The following is a 12444-nucleotide window of genomic DNA, read 5'->3' as shown; positions in this document are numbered from 1 at the left end:
ACCATCATTTCAGGCTAGATTTTTGTAATCACTCTCCAGCTGAGACCTTTGTTTGCACAGAATTCAAAGTTACTTACAATACATGCTCCCTCCAATTCTCTCTATCCCCTTCCCCTTCCCCTTCCCCTTCCCCTTCCCCTTCCCCTTCCCCTTCCCTTCCCTGCCCTGCCCTGCCCTGCCCTGCCCTGCCCTGCCCTCTCCCTCTCCCTCTCCCTCTCCCTCTCCCATTTGATTCTGACGTGAATTATTTTCCTTCCTTTAAATGAGAACTTCAGGAGATTAATACAAGTTAAATAGCAGCGGTAATACTAGTATGCATAGCTCTAAACACTATAGAACTGTCAGGGAATATTGAAGTTATAATGCATTCCTGCTGTTTCATTTTTACAGATGAGAAGATCTAAACTGAAAGGATTTAGGGTAGCTATAGATCTTTGCACAATTAAATTCTTGGGAACTTTGGATTTGTTAATCCATTTAAATCTTAATAAATACTGGGAAGACATATTTCTTCTAAAGTACAGAAGAGGGACCCTCCAGAAAGGCAGAAATTACTTTTAAATTAAAGATAAAAAGAAATGTCTTTATCTGTTGCCCAGGAGATTAAAATAATTTTGTGACTATTCAGTATTTCAGAAAAGAAAAAAGTAAACCAAAGGAATGGTTAGTGCATTTAATCTTCCAATCTTATTTAAAAATTAAATCATACTGAAGTAGGAGTGAAAGTCAGAAAAGAAGGGAAATTGCAAAGGAAAAGTGGTTAGCAGTAGCTCATTTTCAAGGTTATTTTGTTTGGCAGAGCAAAAGTGTGAAGTTGATAATTTGTCTGCACAGATTTCTAAAATACAGTCCTTGCAAAGTGAGGATTTTTTTGCTTATGTTTTACTTCAAATCTTTAGTTGATGGCTCTACACGTGAGACAACAGAAGAGTATGACTCATGAAATATGATGTGGCAGAAAATTCCTGTAAACACTTTTAGTTGGTTTTGCTTACTATTACAGACAAGGAGAAGGAGCAGCCAAGCAAACCTTGCAGCTCTAAAAGAACACCATAACCTAACAAGCATATTTTTAATGTCAGGCTCAGGTTGTTTTGTATTTCATAATTTCCACTACAAACTGTTGTAAATTCTTTTACAAGCAGCCTCAAATCAAAGACAGACCAGGTGTCAGCAGTAGGGCTTTGAAAGAAATGATAGCACATGATGGATATTAGTAAGAGCAGGGACACTACTTGTGGATAATACTAACAGCCCATTAGTACTGCACGCTTTTAAGAAAGAATATGAGGTTCTTGAATATGTCAGTGGAACTTGAGAATAGCAAGAAGAAATTTCTTAAAGGTGGTAAAATTAAATGCTGCAATATTTGAATGACCAAATCTAACTTTTGAAAGCAGAAAATTATTGCTGGATGCAAGCATGAGAGTAATGTTAAAAAATAAACAAAAAAAATCCAGGTAAATGAAGATTGGATTATAAATAGCATAAAATCAGTCACCTTTTGTTTCTGCAGAGTTATTATGTTCACTTAGAAGTTATTCTTTTTGATGTCAAATTATTTTTTCTCCTGACAAATACTTCGTTCAGTTTCATGTCAGGGAATTACAGATGACAAGAAACACACTAGCAAGGAGTTATGTTTTTGAATTTCACCTTAATTTAAAATGGATTTATGGCATATTCCTGTTGCTCTACGTCTTGACATAATTGATGGATAACATGTATCACCATCATATTATGGGCTGTCCATATCATCCCAAGACCACCATTATGTATTTTTTGAGTCCATGTATTGGTTCAAGGCTTATTATTCTTGTTTAAGCAGTTTCAAAGAATCAGCTGGGAGTCTTGATAAAAGAATTACAACAGCAGCTGGTAGCTGCCAAGTACATGCCTTCCCTTCAAAGACACTTTCAGTGGTACAATATGTTTGAAAATTGTCTTAATCACAAATAGAAGGGTGCTTGTTCTCTCAGTAAAAAATGTTTTTCTGTGATCTCAGTTCTGCAATTGTTTCTGAGGACTCTCTGTGGTCAGCAGAAGAGCACCTTTAATAAGCATCAAAAGCATTTATCTACTGAAAATCAACACAAACCTTTGTTTAAATTGCTGTTTTTTGGATGAGACTGACAGTCAGACAAACTTCCCTCTTTAAAATACTAAAAATACCCTTTACACTGATTAGAATATACTGTAGATAATAGTTTTTTATGAGCTTTTAAGGCAAAAAAAATTAATCGGTGACCTGAATAGTGCAACCCTCCCCCCCCAAAAAAAAAAAAAAGATCAAAACCAGAACTGAAAACAAAAAGCAGAAGAATATTTAGGATAGTTGGCTCATTCTCTATTCTCAAAATAGAGTGAGATTTAGTAGTGGCAATATTTTCCTAGGCATTACAGGGGAGGAAAAAAAACCAGACAGTGGAAATGAGGCTGAGGTCTGTTCATGCTAATAACATTTATTAACACCACATTTTTCAGGATAGAAGATGTTAGAATCATAGTCTTGCAGATTATTTCAGATAAGCAGAAATCTCTGGAGCAACCCCCTTGTCAAACCAAGGTCAACTACAAAGTCAGACATAACTTTAAATTTACATCAGGTTCCTCAATGTCTTTTTGAATCCTGTTTTGAGTGCCTCTAAAGATGGACGTTCCTCAATCACTTTGAGTGTCATCATGGTTAGAGAAAAAAATTATAATTTATAGAAAAAATTTTAATGTTTAATGATAACTCCCCTCATTTCCTTCTCCTTCATTACTAATAATGCTATTTTTTAATACCTGAGTAAAGGAGTTGCATTTATTTTGTCTCTACAGTTCCAGATACCTACATACTTATAGATCATAGGGAAATCCAGTGTATTCATTCCATAGAGCTCAATGACCACAATTCTGAATCGTTATTTTGAGAATAGTCTTCTTTTTGCTTTCTGCTCTCTCTACTGTATAGGAGAAGAATTGGAAAGAGGAAAACAACATAATCAAACCTTACACAACCACATATGATAAGAAGGTATGATTATATATTATACTGTCAAGTTTTTATTGATCCACTTAAAGGCCCATTGACCTTTAATATTAATGTGCTTAGCTACAAATGTCATTGGAAAAGACTATAATACTTAATCTTCAGAGACATAAAATGTGCATGTCTACTATGAACAAAACCACAGGCAGTAGTGAAGAAATGTAACCTTAATTACATCACCTACTTGTCAGAAAGCTTTCAGCATTTGCTATTATGAAAAATGTAGATTAAGGGCATTACCAGGCCTAAAGAATACTATTCTTCATGAAAAGATATTACTGTGATATAAAACATAATTAGATTTTTGTTGCAGACAGGAAAGGTGGTTAAATTATACATGTTTATTTCAAAACAATAATATCAGGATGCTCTTGATATATAATGAGAAGTAACAGCATGATAGCTTACAACAATAAACAGAAAAGGATTTATTGATTGTTTTATCTGCCTGTACTTTATTTTTTATGGGATATAAAATATAGCTTAGAAGGCATAACCTTTATTCAGAGGAGATACTGAACAGAAACACTACTATCTGTGCACAAACTGATTCCAAAACCACTTTTTTCAACTGCTCTGTACTGGCTATGACCCACCTGTCCCCATGCTAAACTGGGGGAGAGGGACAGGAGTCTGGAGGGAAGCTGAGCTTGGGAGAGTGGGGAGGTCAGATATTGCTTCAATGTTCTTTTCATTTGTCTTTGCCTGAATCTATTTTAATTGGCAACAAATCAAATTTCCCCAAATCGAGAATGTTTTGTCCATGACAGTAATGAATAAGCAATCTCTTTTCTGTTCTCTTCCCTTGTCCCACTGAGGAGTGGCAGCGAGCAAGCAGCTGGTTGGGAGTTTGGCTTTAGTCAAGGCTAACCCACCAAACTGGCCAAGACAGGGAAATTAGGTTTCCCTTACCTAAAATTTCTTCTCTGTCTTACATCAAAAAGCAATTTTTTGAAGACTACACATGGAACACTGAGCTAGCTAATTGCTGCTCCTAAACCAGAAGCAAAACCCAAAAGAAGTGAGAGGTCATTAAGCTGTAGTGGTATTCAATGGATGTATGAACTTACTGAAAGAGTTCAGACTAAGAAACTGTTTGGATTACCAGTGCTGATTTGTTTTGGTTTTGGGTTTTTTTCAAATTGCATGTAACTTTATTTTTCAGTTTTCGTCCTCTTCATATCAACCTATGTATATACATATTAATGTAGTCGGAGGTGTTAGTAGGAAGTTAAAAATATTGCCAATGACCAACACTTTGTTTCACATTACTGAAAGTCTTAGAAAGTACTCAGCTAACCCTACAAGGCAGTAATTCTCAGTGATCCTTGGGGGTTCCTTCCAACACAGCATTTTCTCTGATTCGGACGAAATTAGAAATAAAATAAAATAAAATAAAATAAAATATAAAACTGTTAAATTCTGCTAGGTCATGGTAATGAAGCAACGAGATTAAACAAAAATGGCAGTTGAAATGATAAACAGGTTACAATCAGGTAAAACTTTAGGATACCGAAGGTCACTTTAGAAGCTGGCATGTATGACTTGTTACAGGGTATCAAAAAGAGCTGGCTGCAAGATGGTTTCCATTCAAAGAGTGTTGAATAATGAAATCTGCTCAAGTTCAGTGGTGTGTAAATGTGGTATTCACAATCTGCATATATTTCAAATGACAGTATTGATCAAGTTTTTAATTTTTTAAAAAATTATATGCAATGTATCTTATACTGAGAAGCTAGCAGCAGAAACATTTACCCACTTGTTTTTCATCCACTGTTCTGAACTATTATGTTGTCATGATAGATAGGTCTTAGAATGGATTACATGGAGACATCAAGTTTAAAGCAGTAAACATCATTTTCTCAAAGCAGGATCATAAGTCATAGTCCATTATATGATACAGTACAGAATGGAGCTGAACCTAGTGAGGGAAAGCTACACAATCTAATTAACATTATTCCAAATGATTCTGTCATTCTTAATAAAGAAAACCATAGAGACTTATAAAAATCATTTCATGATTTAATGACACCAGAAAATCACAAACTCAGCTAGCATAAATTGCTGTAGTGCTTTCATTCAGCTTTGTTGAAACCCTGAATCTCTGATGAACAATTTTTCAAATAAAACAGACAGAATGAAAATTATATTCATAAATATGTACAATAACACAGTTATATTTGCTATACTGCTAATGTCAATTATGCAAAAACTAGAATTATTGTCAGCTTGTAACAGACAAATGAGGTTGTTAGGAAGACCTATTAGACAATAAGAAAATTGTTAGAGACTATTATCCACTTGTTAAAGATGCTGTGGAAGTTTGAAGTTTTCTCGAGGATAATTTCTTGCTTTCCCTGAAAGAAGGTTTTCTCCTCTGTTTTTGTAGTCACTAAATCTAATCATTTCCATTCTAGAAAGGAAAATAGTTATACCCTAGAGCCAGCACTATTCTTAAGGCACACAAGCAGTGACATTATCATTAGAGAAACAGATGCTCAGTTTCCCACTGAGTTCAGTGATTTTGGAAATCACTTCTGTTTCTGAAAAGCCATTCTCTTTGTGGCAGTAGATACAGTAGGCCCTGAGCTTCAGATCGGCTTTGAAAATTTTGGGCTAAAGTGTAACTGTCCCTGTCAGAGGCTATGATCTTTCACATTGCATCAATGATTCCTTCCCTTTCTGTGTAACATTAGACTTTTAGAGATCAAACCATATCTGAGCTTACTGAACAACTAGAAGTGAAAAACTGTGTTTCAGTCATGGAATCCAACTTGGAATTCAGTTGGATGGGGAATATCTGTGAGGTGTGGGAGTAGGGGTAGCAGATTCACTTATGTTCACTCCATTGCTTCTTTCTCAGCCAGGGCTAAGATGTCCCCTAGCTATAAAACAGGACAAAAAAAAAATTAAAAAAATTAAAAATTATATATATATAGTTAAATATAACTCTAAATATAAATATATATATATATGTTTAAATCCATATTGTTCATACTATACCTCTTTTATGCCTTTATTCAGTCAAGTCAGGCTTCTGAATCTGACATGGAAAAGTAAATTGATGTACTATAATTACCACTGCTCTATGACCAGGTAAAAATACTGGGAATGAGACATAATATTATTTATCTTCAATAACCCTAATATCACAGCCTATGATGTGGCCAATTTCAGTAGGAAAATTCTGTAATGACTTCTAATTGTGGGTAAGGGGTGAATTCCTACTTCCTTTTCAAAGTAAAGAGGAAACAGGAAAGGACTTCTCTGAAGTTTAGTGCCTTGTATTCTTGATTGAACTTGATTGAAAATCTTTCCTATCTTTCTTTTTGGTGATACCTTTTTACTCCACACAATTTTTGGCATAACTGATCCAGCTGTCGTTTTTCAAAGTGACTACTAGGGAAGAGAAAAACAGTCCCAGAAAGCACACTGGCGACACATATGACCCACCTGGCAGCAGCCTAGAAAAGGTTAATTGAAACTCTAATTATCAATCCTTGATATGACAAAGACAATTAGAAACTGCTGCAACAGACTATGTGAGGAGTAATCTCAGAAAAAGCTGTTGAGATTTTAAGCTATGATGAAAAAGTGCTACGGGATGAAAATAGTCTGCTAAGTAAAGGAAGAAAATCCGCAGAATTCATGCAAGATAAGAGGTAGGAATATACTCCTGACAGTTATCTTGACCTCTATGACAAGACACTTGAAGAAGAGTAAAGGCTTTGTTTTTACTCCAAGAGATGTAGAAAGGATCTGGAGATAAAGTCTCTGAAACTGACAGATAGCTATCTTGCATTTGTCAAAATCCTAACTAATTCTGTTATCTGAAAGAGAAAGGTCTCTTCTTTACATGGATGGAAAAATCACATAAATAAATGGGAAAGACTGTTATATCAGACATGAGATAGCTGTAACTCACTGCCATAGAAAAGCTGAGAACAGATCAAACAATAAAACTCCTTTTGAAATTGTTGGTAAGTATGCACATAAGTTCAAAAAGAATAAGGTACTGACCAGTATGTACTAACGTGCAATTAGACATTTGGTCCAAAAGTGTTGTTCAGACAAACAAGAGTGAGAATTTATTGTTGACTGATGGGATACTATTTTACCTGCTATCATTAAAAAAAAAAAACAAATTGAGGTGGATAATTGCAATAATTGCTGCCTTTAAGTATTGTTTAATGTACATATGTAAGAATTTAAAACATTTACTTTAAAGTCAAGACTGAAACCTAGTGTCCTGCACTGACTCTTATTTAGCTTGAAAGTGCCTCTTGGGCATCTGGTCTCCATTTCTAATGTATAGCAACTTTAACGTTAACAGATAAAACATTTTTCAGAACTCAGATTCAAAGCATTTTGCAAATATTTAATAAGAATATATTGCAAATGTATATGTGAATGCAGCAATCTTAAAATTAATAGACACAATCTGCAAAGCTCTTGAACTGACTTTTGAAACTGTAAGTTACTGGAAATTTTCTAAATAAGTTTTCTGAATTGATGCTTCTCTGAGGTATTTTAAATTAAATTAAAATTCAAAGAAAACGTTTTAAGATACGCAGTCCTGAAACAGCAGACAGTGTTTTTCAACATGAAACATTGAAGTGTTCTAAATGAATCTTTAGCAGCAGGATGCAAGAAAATATACTTCTACTAATCCAATGTTATGCCCAGACACAATCCATAAATTAGATATCCACTGAGCATTGTGTCCCTCTGGAATCATGTGAATAGAAAAATTTATTTGCATTCTTATTCTGATCCTCAATGGGCTTACAACTTCTAATTTCTTGCTTTTATCCTGAAAATTGCTGATAAATACAACACCAAGTAACACCAGGACCAGGCAATCTAAAATACAGCAAGGACCTTTGACCTGTTGTTTAATTTGCTAATTTTCGTATATCATGAAGGGAAAAGGAGGGTGTGAGGTTGTTTACTCCTGTAAAAGGCACAATGGATCTGATATATATTTCACTTTGATAACCGAGCATTGCTAGTTATTCCCTGAATTTGGCCTTTCCTATCACCTGGATAAATTACTTTGTAGTGATGCCACGCAACTGTAAAGATTAAAATAAACATGTAGTTCAAATATACTGAAGTGCAGAGTATATAAAATGTCTTTCTTTTTGAACTTGGTGGGACTAATGAATACATTTTGGCTGATCTTTCATGGCAGATACGCAACATAAGTTCTGTTATTTTTTAGGAACAGAAGTTAATTTAACTAGTCTATGATTTCAGAAATCTTTCTAATGAATGTTACTAGGCTTGCTCAGGCTTCAGCCTTCTGGCACTTCAGATTTCCGACAGGACCTCCAAGGGAACTCCTGAAGGTTTGAAAGGTTAAGCTAATTCTCAGAGAGACCTTGGGAAATTTTCTTGAGCTAGACTGCTTTGAAAAATTTTAATCTAATAATTAATTCCTATACAAGTGTTGATAGTGTTATTGCCTGATATTCCGACACAGAAAGATGACTTGAGTCAAAAAATCTTACAGACATTGGCTCTAACTGTCAGTTTTCTGTCCCTGCTAGTAAACAGAAAACTTTTCTTGGCTCTTCTTTTAAGCTGTTTATGAATAATATTTTTACTTTTCTCGGATTCATATGTTGTGCTTCATGCTGAGTCTCAGATTTTCATATCATTGAGCCTAAACACTTTTTTAAGTTTGTGTACTCTAAAACCATATTTTAGAACCACATTCTAAACACCAGTTTATTTATTATACTTATTCTTGCTTTTGCTAGCTTTTGTGATCTGTTTGTTTAACATTTTACAACCAGAGGAAAACAAGCACAAACATACTAGTTTTAGATGATCTATGTTGATGTTATCGGAAGTAAAGTTGTGGTTTCATCTGAATAACATTAAAGAGGGTTTTTGGAAACTTTTGAATGTCTTTAATTCAGATTGAAATAACTACAAACAATAGCGTAGCAAAAACCTTCATATTTTGCCAAACCATAGTTACAGAAGTAATAAAATTGAAATCGAATGAGATCCATTGAATATTTTTTTATTTGACTTTGGTCAGGCCACTTGAGAAATTTACAAGTTTACCTTTGAAGCAATTACCTGATAATTCACATAGCACAATCTTTTCTCTTCTTCGTTCCCAATTCTTCTATCTTTTGAAACATCTTTAATTAAAGCAAGTTAGCCACTGGGATCTTTATCTAAAATCACTTCTACTTATCTTATTTTGTTCAGAGATGTCACGCAATTTAAGATTGGGCTCAATAAATACAGCCTTGAGGAAGAAGCAGCTGTGCTTCTTTTTCACCTGTGCCTACTTTTGTAAAAATATCTGATTGTGTCTTTAATGTACCAAAAGCTTCGTGAATCTAGGTTAAGTCCCAAGAGTCTGACAAGTATCAAGCTGCTTGCTGAATTTTACAATTGGTTGACTCAATAAGAATACAGAGTTATTAAAATGGAGACATGTGTTGCTTCAAATTATCGAAGAGGAATGCTAAAATCCTTTCTCATACTCCTCCTTTCTTTCTCCTTCTCTTGACAAACCTGCATCTAAACATAATTATTAATGCTATCAGCCATTTATTATGTACTTACTTTAAATTACAGTTCTAAAAGATAAAAAAGACAGAACCTTAGATTTCAAATCTTGCAGCGTCTGAGGATATTTCATCAGACATTATAAATGTGTCTTCTTCTGATGTTAGCATTTCCACATACAAATTGGTAAAAATAACTAATCCCACTAACTCTGCTTCATCACAAATTTCTTGGCAAGGCTAAGGTATGTTAGTTTATCCTAAACTTCTGTTGTTGCCAGAACTAGTGGAATTATACCTGGTAACATTAACGGTTAAACTGGAATTAACATTAACAGTTAATCAACATTAACAGTTAACTGGAATTAACAGTTGTTAACAGCCTCACAAAAGAAGACTTTAATGTGCTTCATTTGCATGAGAACAATGAACAGTGTCACTATGCAAAACAAATAAGGCCTTTGATGCAAAATTCTGATTTCTATGATTTCATGCCTTACAAGATTTGTCCACTTATATCAAGATATATGCTCCTTTCATAAATGCATATGTGTGTGTGGATGATGTGTGAGATTCACCATGAGTCAGTTCAAGTTTGCTTTTCTTTTCTTTGTGCAACAGAAGATCATTTTGCTACCTGTTACACTCTGACCTATGTGTAATACACCATTTTCTGGCCAAACACATTTCCTTCAGTAAGCCATCATCCTTGGAAAGTCAAGTATTCACTTTCACTTCTTTCTAATCCACAATAAATAAAGAATTTTGAAAATAATGTAGGGTGATTCTCAAGGAAAAGGTACTTAATTTGAGATGGAGCATTTTAAAATTATTTTGGATCAAACTTCCTTTTTCCAAAAGAAAAAATAATTCTAGAATAAAATCTATATTTAGCAGAAGGTGAAGTACTAAAGTAGAAGCAAATCTTGATTTTCTGCCAAAGACAGGTAGAGCAATCTTTCTAAATACCTATTTCATAAGGGTTTTAAAATTTTCAAGACTCTTAATAGTACAAGAGGTGAAAATAATGTGAAATTTCATGATGCAATAACTCAAAGGATATTTCAATTTTATTTTCTATTCCCTGTCTCTCATCACTAATGGTATTGAAATTAAGAACCAATACTTGTTAAACTTTAATATTCTGTAATTAAACATTCATCCCTGTGATTTATTTTTTTTCAAAATATGGTGGGGGCAGTTTTCCCAGGTGCTCACAGCAGCAAATCAGAACAAAACAAATAAGTCACAGAAATAAAACACATGGAAGAGAGAAAAATAAATTAATAAAGCACTGATGATAACATTTCCCAGCGTAAAAATTATTTATACTTTATAAAGGACCTGAAAATTAAAGCTGAATAAGAATCAGGAATAGAATTCTATTTTTTGTCATCCTACATCAAGGATTTACACATAAAAATGTCAGAGTACACATACATACACATATATGCAACATCTAAAATATCAATAAAATTACATATATATATATATACACATGTACATGATTTTTTAAATCTCTTCAAACAAGTTGCAATGAAATCTATTTCTCAGAAACTTTAACAGAAAGCTGAAATTGTCATGCAAAGAAAAATCATGAAGACCTATTATTCCTGCCTTCTCTGTCTGCACATTTCCCAGTTACTTTACTGGGAGCTGTGCTACATGTACCCAACATGATGTCCATGCCCCAAGAGTATGGCTTAATAACATGCAGTACATATTAATTTTTGCATGAACACTTTAATTTTGAATATTGAAACAGCATTTTCAGATGTGTGGTCAGTATGTATGACTTTAGTGTGACAGTGATAACATCTAATGGCACTATTTGTGCATCCATAGTTAACTGGGAATAAAAAAAAATTAATTCCAACAGATGGAAAGTTGTAAGCAGCTTTGTAAGCATCAGAAATGTGCAGGTGCCAGGACCTGTAAAAAATTTGCCTTTCTTCCTCAGAAGAACTGATATGATGGTAAGAACCCTTTCAATATACAAAGTCCTTTTCAACCCACATTGCACTCTCCCAGTCAGTGCCACTCTTTGTAACTTCCCTGAATGCAGATCTATTCTCAATGACAGGAAGTCCCCTTTATTGTCTTTTTTTTTAATTCCTTCTTCTGTTCTTGTGCTTGTGAATCATTCTTAAAGTACAGGAGGGCCATTGTGAACAGTTCAAACGAAGGCAATGGATTTTGCATTGGCTGTGAGATTATCAGAGTGGACCTGTAAGGATAATGAAGGCTGAACTTATCTACAGTGGTGAGATCGAGGTCAGTGGAAATTGCCCTGTGGTTAACATTGGTGAAAATGGATTTTGGACCTTATTTCCAAATTATCCAATCCATTATAATTGGCTGTAATACTGACAGACTTTTTTGGCGTTTCCTATTTTTTTTCTTTCTACTTTTTAAATTTTGCTTTGTTTTGTTGATTTGTTTGGTTTTGGTTTTTGCTGATTTTGTTTTCCTTAAATAGCGTCCTTCTTAGTGGTGTGTCAATTTGGTTTTGACTACCACATTAGGGAAGGAAGAAAGGGTATGAAGTGTGCCAGGGCAGAAGCTGATGCTGGAGAGAGAACTGACAGGCTCAGTATTTTATAGTTTGTTAAAAGTAGATCTCAGTCTTTTAAAAAGTGTAATTAATATTACTGACTGTAATAAAGTCTGCATTCATTGTTCTGGTTTTTTTTTTTCCCTGCCCAAAATGATGAACTGGTGGCTTTTAGCATATAAACATATTTACTCTTGTTTAGTAGGCTGAACACTGTAAATTGAACTTTGATGGTTGCTACTTTACATGGAGTGGCACCTCTCTGATGCTCTGATTTCTCAAGAAAAATTTTTGAATCATTGAGAAAGGGAGAAAGAACAATA

The sequence above is a fragment of the Lichenostomus cassidix genome, chromosome 2, assembly GCF_008360975.1.
Source record: "Lichenostomus cassidix isolate B80296 chromosome 2, HeHo_3.0, whole genome shotgun sequence".
In the NCBI taxonomy this organism is placed as follows: Eukaryota; Metazoa; Chordata; class Aves; order Passeriformes; family Meliphagidae; genus Lichenostomus; species Lichenostomus cassidix.
The sequence above is the reverse complement of the archived record's forward strand: the minus strand, read 5'-3'. Positions refer to the sequence as shown.